Source organism: Rutidosis leptorrhynchoides, chromosome 10 (genome assembly GCF_046630445.1).
Source record: "Rutidosis leptorrhynchoides isolate AG116_Rl617_1_P2 chromosome 10, CSIRO_AGI_Rlap_v1, whole genome shotgun sequence".
Lineage (NCBI taxonomy): Eukaryota > Viridiplantae > Streptophyta > Magnoliopsida > Asterales > Asteraceae > Rutidosis > Rutidosis leptorrhynchoides.
The window spans coordinates 347,871,521-347,879,981 of record NC_092342.1 but is presented as its reverse complement, the minus strand read 5'-3'; the positions used below and the strand labels follow the sequence as shown (position 1 = coordinate 347,879,981).

At 31.0% G+C, this 8,461-nt stretch overlaps 1 non-coding gene across 1 annotated transcript; it reads right to left on the bottom strand.

The window, feature by feature from the left end:
* Positions 1-6,878: 6,878 nt before the first annotated feature.
* Positions 6,879-6,985, bottom strand: LOC139874099 (small nucleolar RNA R71). The gene has a single exon (XR_011767803.1). It is a non-coding gene; the product is annotated as a small nucleolar RNA R71 (small nucleolar RNA).
* Positions 6,986-8,461: the final 1,476 nt, after the last annotated feature.

Genomic DNA, 8,461 nt, shown 5'->3' with positions numbered 1-8,461 from the left:
ACACTTCTTCAAGAATATTCCTATTTTAAACTTGAATGTTTCAGAATTTAGAAACTAAAATAGTTTCTTTTATGTTATAATACAGATAGCGCGAAGAGGTAAATGATTTCAGATAAGAATAATTATAAAAATATCTTCAGAAGTATGGATGATATTTATAATGAAAGATACGATGATATCTTAGAATGTCTAATATCAGAGGATGATGAAGGATATTGTCTGCAGGGGTTTAGAGTCAGGAGCAAGGTATTCGTTAATGACTTCAGCAAGTACTGAATCATTTGGATTCTTTGAAGGCAGGTTCAGTCTTTGTGATTTGTCCACAGCCTCCTTCATACTTTGCTCAATCCGTTTTCCAGTTCCAAAGCTTCTCTTTCCAATATACTATCCTTTATCATCCAACTTTTTACTGTTAAGGTCGTTTACAGTTTTTGCGGCTTCATCAGCATTTTTCAAAATTTCGAGAACTGGTTCGCAGTTTAGGGTGTTTTTCAGAAATTTCTCATTCAAAGAATGTAAGTCTTGGAGGTAGACGTTGTGTGTATATATAATTGTTGATGTAGACATGCTGCGAGGTTTCAAAATACTGATTGCTGATTCTCAATAATTGGTATGGCAATTCTTGTTATAAGGTACGAATGAGTATATGATAGGGTTTCGATAATTATAATAATTTTTTTTTTTGGAAAGTCAAAGATCAGTGAAGTTGTTGGTAAGTTTATTGCTAATGTGGTGAATATAAACGATTTCCCGGTAATGTTGGCTAAAGGGCAACGTATCTATCGAGGTTATAATAAGACTGTTTTGATTGAGAAGTCGAAGTTGACTTGCTGGAGCTGTGACAAAACTGTCTATTTTGAAACGAAATTGAAAAGTTATTTTAGCTAGTAAATGCCAAAGGGTCTAACACGGATACGTGTCGAACTATGACTTGGGTTTTGAGAGTTTTTCAGGTGTATAACTGTGGGTAACATGTGGTTGGATCATCATCTCGATTGTTCCTTAGTTGAAGTGTCTCCAGGAATTTTGAAGGGTTTGAGCACATATTGTAATCGTTAATACATATGATGTTCTAACACAGTTTTGAAGTCAAAGTATAGCTTTGAAAGATATAGAAATCTAAGAGAGATGATACTGGTTATATTTCGAATTAAATTATGCGATTTCAAAATCAGAATATGTAATTGAATTTGAATGAGTATGATTGTTTTGATTTATATGAAAGAATGGATATGGTTGTGAAAGTAGAGAGTATAGTTGATGATTGCTGAATCAGTTTCGAAAAATGTAATATATTAATTGTGAATTTATATATCTCTCGGGTATTACCTACCCGTTAAAATTTTTTTCACAATTAATATTTTGTACAAAAGAAGTTTATTACAGTCTTTATGAAAATATATGTGTATATTTTCTTTAGATGTAATATAGATTTAATGAGTTAATATTAAATTAAACTCATTTGTTTTATGGTTGGAACTAGAATTGAGTAATCACTAAAACTTTATAAATTGCATAAGTATTTCTTCAATAATATTGAAATTATGAATCATTACTTTGTTATTTATTGGTTTTCGTGAAATTCTTGTGAACTTCGCAAGGTACGAATGATGTTATTTGAAAAGCTTTGAGTACATCGATGATGAAAGTGTAAAATCAAACATATATTCGAATAATACACTTGATTTATTATGAATTGGATTTTTATTGAATTGAGACAGAGATTGTAATTAATGATGGTTAAGTTGCGGACGAAGGACGTACATCATTGCATATTTGTAATATGAATTAACTGAGTAGTTAAGATTCACACATAATAGCTTAGTACGGGAAGATTTATTATGGTTTAAAAATTTATACATATAAATCTTTCGATTGGAAATGAGTTAATACTTCATAACTCGTTGATACAATATATTTATTGTTGATTAGTAATGATGTCCACAATGATTCTTGAACTGACAGAGTTTGTGATGTTACAGGTGCTGTTAATTCTGACGATACTGATGGCACTGACTGTGTTGATGATGCTACGGTCCTGTTGATGCTGTTGGTAAAACAATTCTAGCTTGTAAATTGTACACCATTTTCGATCAAAGTTTCTACTCTACCATCTCTGTTCACTCATCCGATTTACGGTCAGAATTAAATAATCTCTAAGATTTTGGAGATTACATAACTGCCGCAGAGATATCTCTTCAATGAAGTTTATGAATTAATACTTCATCGTTTGTTGTTGTTGATATTCCTGGATATTTACAGGGCGTATGACGTTGATTTTTGAGATACCTATTGTGATGTTGCGGTGTGGGATGTGGATGTTGTTGTTGGTGGTGGTGATGGTACTGTTGGTGTTGCTGATGGTGGTACTGTTTATGCTGCTGGTGCTGCTGCTGGTGTTTGTAACCTTTGCACCATATTCTCCAAAGCCACTACCTGAGCACGAAGCTCGTTGACTTCTTCTATTACACCGGGGTGATTATCGGTTCGGACGAGCGGATAAATAAAATCTAGAATTTGGTGTAGTATGTAATCGTGACGAGATACTCTAGAAATAAGAGAGAAAATGGTGTTTCGGATAGGTTCGCCGGTAAGTGCTTCAGGTTCTTCACCAAGAGGGCAATGTGGTGGATGGAAGGGATCACCTTATTCTTGTCTCCAATGATTAAGGAGGCTACGAACCCATCCCCAATTCATCCAGAATAGATGATGACTAATTGGTTGATCCATTCCGGTCACACTGCTTTCGGAACTTGAGTGAGATTTCATTTCGGAATCCGAGGGACTTGAACTAATGACGAATTCCATTTCGTACAATTGAATAAAGAATTTTTCGATATGAAATGATTTTCCGGCTATCGGGTGGTATTCTAATTATATAGAGCAAAAGGTTTCGTAGATTACGGAGGAATTTACGGAATATGTCAGGCAAAGTTTACAGTAACAGATATGCTAAGATATGAATTAGCAGATACGCTAAGATATGAATTTTGTCTATACACTATTCTTGCAATCAATGCAATATGATGTGTCTAGACTAAGAATGATAAGCAGGTAATTTCCGACAAGAATGATGAGCAAAACTTTTGAAATGCAGACACGGTCGAAGTCCAGACTCACTAATGCATCCTAACGACTATCAGTTAGACACACTAATGCAGACCTGGTTCGCTAAGACCACCGCTCTGATACCAACTGAAAGGACCCGTTCATATACATTATAAACGATTCACAATAGTTGATTACATCGCGAGGTATTTGACCTCTATATGATACATTTTACAAACATTGCATTCATTTTTAAAAGACAAACTTTCTTTACAACGAAAGTTGACGGCATGCACACCATTTCATAATACATCCAACTATAATTGGCTTAATAATAATCTTGATGAACTCAATGACTCGAATGCAACGTCTTTCAAAATATGCCATAAATGACTCCAAGTAATATCCTTAAAATGAGCTAATGCACAGCGGAAGATTTCTTTAATACCTGAGAATAAACATGCTTTAAAGTGTCAACCAAAAGGTTGGTGAGTTCATAGGTTTATCATAACAATCATTTCAATATATTAATAGATCACAAGATTTCCGTTTATAAATATATGTACACTCGCAAGTGTATAAAAGTATTCTATAAGTTGTAGGCACCTGGTAACAAGCCTTAACGTTCATGTTTTACCCTCTGAAGTACACCAGATCAGGTGTGTTTAAAATAACCTCAAAGTACTAAAGCATCCCATAGTCAGGATGGGGTTTGTCAGGCCCAATAGATCTATTTTTAGGATTTGCGCCTACCGTACATTGACAAGTAGTTTAATGTTATCAAGCTAAGGGTATATTTCTGGTTTAAACCCACATAGAATTAGTTTTAGTACTTGTGCCTATTTCGTAAAACATTTATAAAACAGCGCATGTATTCTCAGCTCAAAAATATATATAAAAAGGGAGTAATGAAACTCACGCTTATAAATATTGTAAAATATTTATTAAAACATTGCATGTATTCTCAGCCCAAAAATATATATAAAAAGGGAATAATGAAACTCACGCTTATAAATATTGTAAAATAGTTATTAAAACATTGCATGTATTCTCAGCCCAAAAATATATATAAAAAGGGAATAATGAAACTCACAATACTGTATTTCATAGTAAAATACATATAACGTCATTTAATAAGTGCAAGGTTGGCCTCGGATTCACGAACGTATCAATATTGAGATTCAATATTGCAGGAAAGTACGTAGACGCAACGGAGATGATAAATACTAGATTGACCTCACGAGCATACCCATGAACCATACCCATCACCTCCATAGCTATAACCCATAATTTCCTTAGCTTCGACTCATTCAAAAAAACTATTTTGAAATCACTCGGACAGCACTATTTTGAAATCACTCCGTCGTAATATTTTATGTATACTAATAATATCTTGAAATAATACAGAGCAAATATATATATATAAAAATATATATATATATATATATATATATATATATATATATATATATATATATATATATATATATATATATATATATATATATATATATATATATATATATATATATATATATATATATATATATATATATATATATCAATTGAGAGAGTTTAGATAAATATATTTTCAAGTTTCTATGAAATAATAAAACCTATTGAATTCTATTTATAATAGATTTTTGAATTAAAAAAAGTGAATTATTAAAGTATGAATTATTAAAGTGAATTATTAAAGTATGAATTATTAAAGTGAATTATTAAAGTATAAATTATTAAAGTGAATTATTAAAGTATGAATTATTAAAGTGAATTATTAAAGTTAAAGTAAAGTAAAAGTAAAGTAAAGGTAAAGTTAAAGTATAGTAAAAGTATAAAAAGCTATGTATGTATAATACGCGTATAAATATATATAATATTAATTTAAATCGTTATATATATTTAATGAAATAAAATATAAATATCGTTATATTTATTATACTGGTTAAGTAATGAGTTGTCAAAAGTGATTCTAGATATCTATAAAAGTTATATACGTTTTAATAATAAAGTTCTTTTTAAACTGAAAACGTCTTTGTACGTTTGAAAATATATTAATAGAATATTATGGAAACCAATTCTCCACTAACTTTTGTCTAACTTTCGTAAATGACACTTTTTGTTTTTATTTATAAATAGCTTTACAAATTATTCTGAATATCGTTAAGAGGAATAGATTTTCTCAAATCATAGTGGACCTCTCAACAGAGACTTGTAATCATAATTCAATGTTTCTGATAATTCAATCATTTAATATATATTTTTTCGTCGAAAATCATATTGAAACAAATACGTTCGTGTAAAGTATTATACGTTTAATACTTTATTAATATTCTCAAGTTATAATATATATATATACATACATATACATATCTATTTATATATAATGGTTCGTGAATCGTCGGAATTTGGTCGAAGTTATAATGAATGTATGAACACAGTTTAAAATTCTTGAGATTTAACTTAACAAACTTTGCTTATCGTGTCGGAATAATATAAAGATTAAAGTTTAAATTAGGTCGGAAATTTCCGGGTCGTCACACACCTCGCAAAAACATCAAGTATTTTTGGCGCCGCTGCCGGGGATCCGTCTAGCTTAAAAGCCGGAAGCGCAACGCTAATATAAAAAAAAAAAATTTACGCTTTTGTAAAACTACGTTTTAATATATTCGAAAATATAAAAAGAAAACAAAAATATAGATATTTTTAAGAGTTTGTTAAATATTTAAGTTCTATAAAAGTTTATTTATCTTTATTTTATAAAAATATAAGTTTTATTTAATTTATATAAATATATTACATAAATATATAAAACAGAAAATTCAACACAGCAAAAAAAAAATAAAAAAAAAATAAAAATACTCGAGTCCGGTACTGTAGCAGCCCACTCTGTGGCCCGAAACTCTAGCCCATGCGATCGCATGGCTGGATAACTTAGGACTCATGCGATCGCATGAGCCCGTCTGACACGCCACAGTTGACTGAGTACTGCATTAATTACGGTTTATAATTATTATTATTATATTTAAACCCTAATTAGGTTAGACTAGTTAAATATTTAATTTAGTTATTTATTTAATTTGTATTTTTAAGTTTAATTAGTTTTATAAAATATAAAATTAATAGTTTTATAAACTAAATAATATAAAAATAATATTTTTATAAAAATTTTACTTTTTACAACTTTTAGTATATTTTTATATTTTATCCCTTTTTAATTATTTTAGCATAACTTTTGTAATTTTTGCTCGTATTTATTTTTAATTCATAGTTTTTGCCATAGTTATTTTTATTTCTAGATTTTTAGGCTTTGCCGTAAAATCCCTTAAGTGCTTTTTCTTTAGACTAAGATTTAAGTGCTTTAGAATTCTGCGACGTTTTTTTAAGTTTTAATACCTTTTTGAGATATTGCCATTTGGGATATAGTTTTTCTTGTAAGCTTTAATATTTTTAGACGCCTTTTACCTATGTATCAATTATCCTTCCAATTAGTAATCTCAATTTGCGATTATAATTTTAAGTTAGTGATAGTAATAAGGTTGGGTTAGTCGAGTTTTTTTTTAAGTTTTATAGTCATTTTTTTTTCTTTCTTATTTTTCGACGCCTTTTATTTTTCGATCTTTTCTTTTTCGACCTTTTTCGACGCGCTCTTTTCTCTATTTAAAATAAGAGAAGTGGAGGATGAACAGATATATCTCATGTTATTTCCCTGGACTTTAAAGGGAAAAGCCAAAGATTGGTTGGAATCGTTACCTGAAGGGGCGATTGATACATGGGACGTTTTAGTTGAAAAATTTCTTAAACAATTCTTTCCTGCATTTAAAGCCCTAAGACTTCAAACAGAAATTGTTACGTTCACACAGAAACCGAATGAAACTCTATATGAGGCGTGGACAAGATTTGAAAAATTATTGAGAGGATGTCCGCAACATGGTTTAGACACCTGTCAAATAGTACAAATATTCTACTAAAGATGCGACATCACTACAAGGAAAGACATCGATATAGCAGCTGGTGGTTCTATTATGAAGAAAACCGAAACTGATGCTTACAAAATTATTGATAACACTGCTTCCCACTCACATGAGTGGCACCAAGAAAAAGATATCGTTAGATCATCTAAAGCAGCTAGAGCCGATTCTAGCCATGACTTAGATTCCATTTCTGCAGAGATAGATGCTGTCGAGAGACGAATGGAAAAGATGACTAAAGATATCCACTCAATACGAATTAGTTGTGAGCAGTGTGGAGGACCACATTTGACAAAAGATTGTCTTAGTATTGAACTAACAATGGAACAAAGAGAGAATATTTCATACATAAACCAAAGGCCTGGAAATAATTATCAGAATAATTATCAACCGCCAAGACCGATTTACAATCAAAACCAGAATTATAACCGAAATATTCCATACAACAACCAACAAGGTCCTAGTAATCAACAAGTATCCAACAATACTTACAACCATCAAAGACCTAATTTTCAAAACAAACCACCACAAACCGATGATAAAAAGCCGAATTTAGAAGATATGATGACGAAGCTAGTTGAAACTCAAACACAGTTTTTCACATCTCAGAAACAAACGAATGAACAAAATGCTCAAGCATTTAGAAATTAACAAGCTTCTATTCAAAATCTGGAACAAGAAGTAAGTAACCTAGCAAGGTTAATAGGTGAAAGAAAACCGGGAAGTTTACCTAGTGATACAAATGCTAACCCCCGGAATGAAACAGCTAAAGCCATTACCACAAGAAGTGGTACAACACTTAAACCACCTGAAATACCTGTAACTTCTGATGAAGCTATTCCTACTCCACAAGAACCACAACCTGATCAAGATAAGGAAAAAGAACCGGTAGTTGAAAAGGTTAATGAAGATAACACAGTTAAGGCTAAACCTTATGTTAAATCATACCAACCACCACTTCCTTACCCGAGTAAAATGAAAAAAGAGAAACTTGAAGTCGAGCAATCCAAATTCTTGGATATGTTTAAACAGATAAATGTAAATCTTCCTTTCATTGATGTGATTTCAGGAATGCCTAGATATGCTAAATTCTTGAAAGATCTAATCTCAAATAGAAAGAAAATGGAAGAACTCTCGGCCGTTACTATGAATGCTAATTGTTCAGCAGTGCTGTTGAATAAGATACCAGAAAAACTATCTGACCCAGGAAGTTTCACAATTCCATATTTTCTGGGTAGTCTTAGTTCAATAGAAGCATTGGCAGACTTAGGTGCTAGTATAAATTTAATGCCGTATTCACTATATACTAAACTAGACCTTGGAGAATTGAAACCAACCAGAATAAGTATACAACTAGCCAATCGATCAATAAAATATCCTAGAGGGATAATGGAGAATATGCTAGTTAAAGTTGGTACTTTAGTATTTCCAGTAGATTTTGT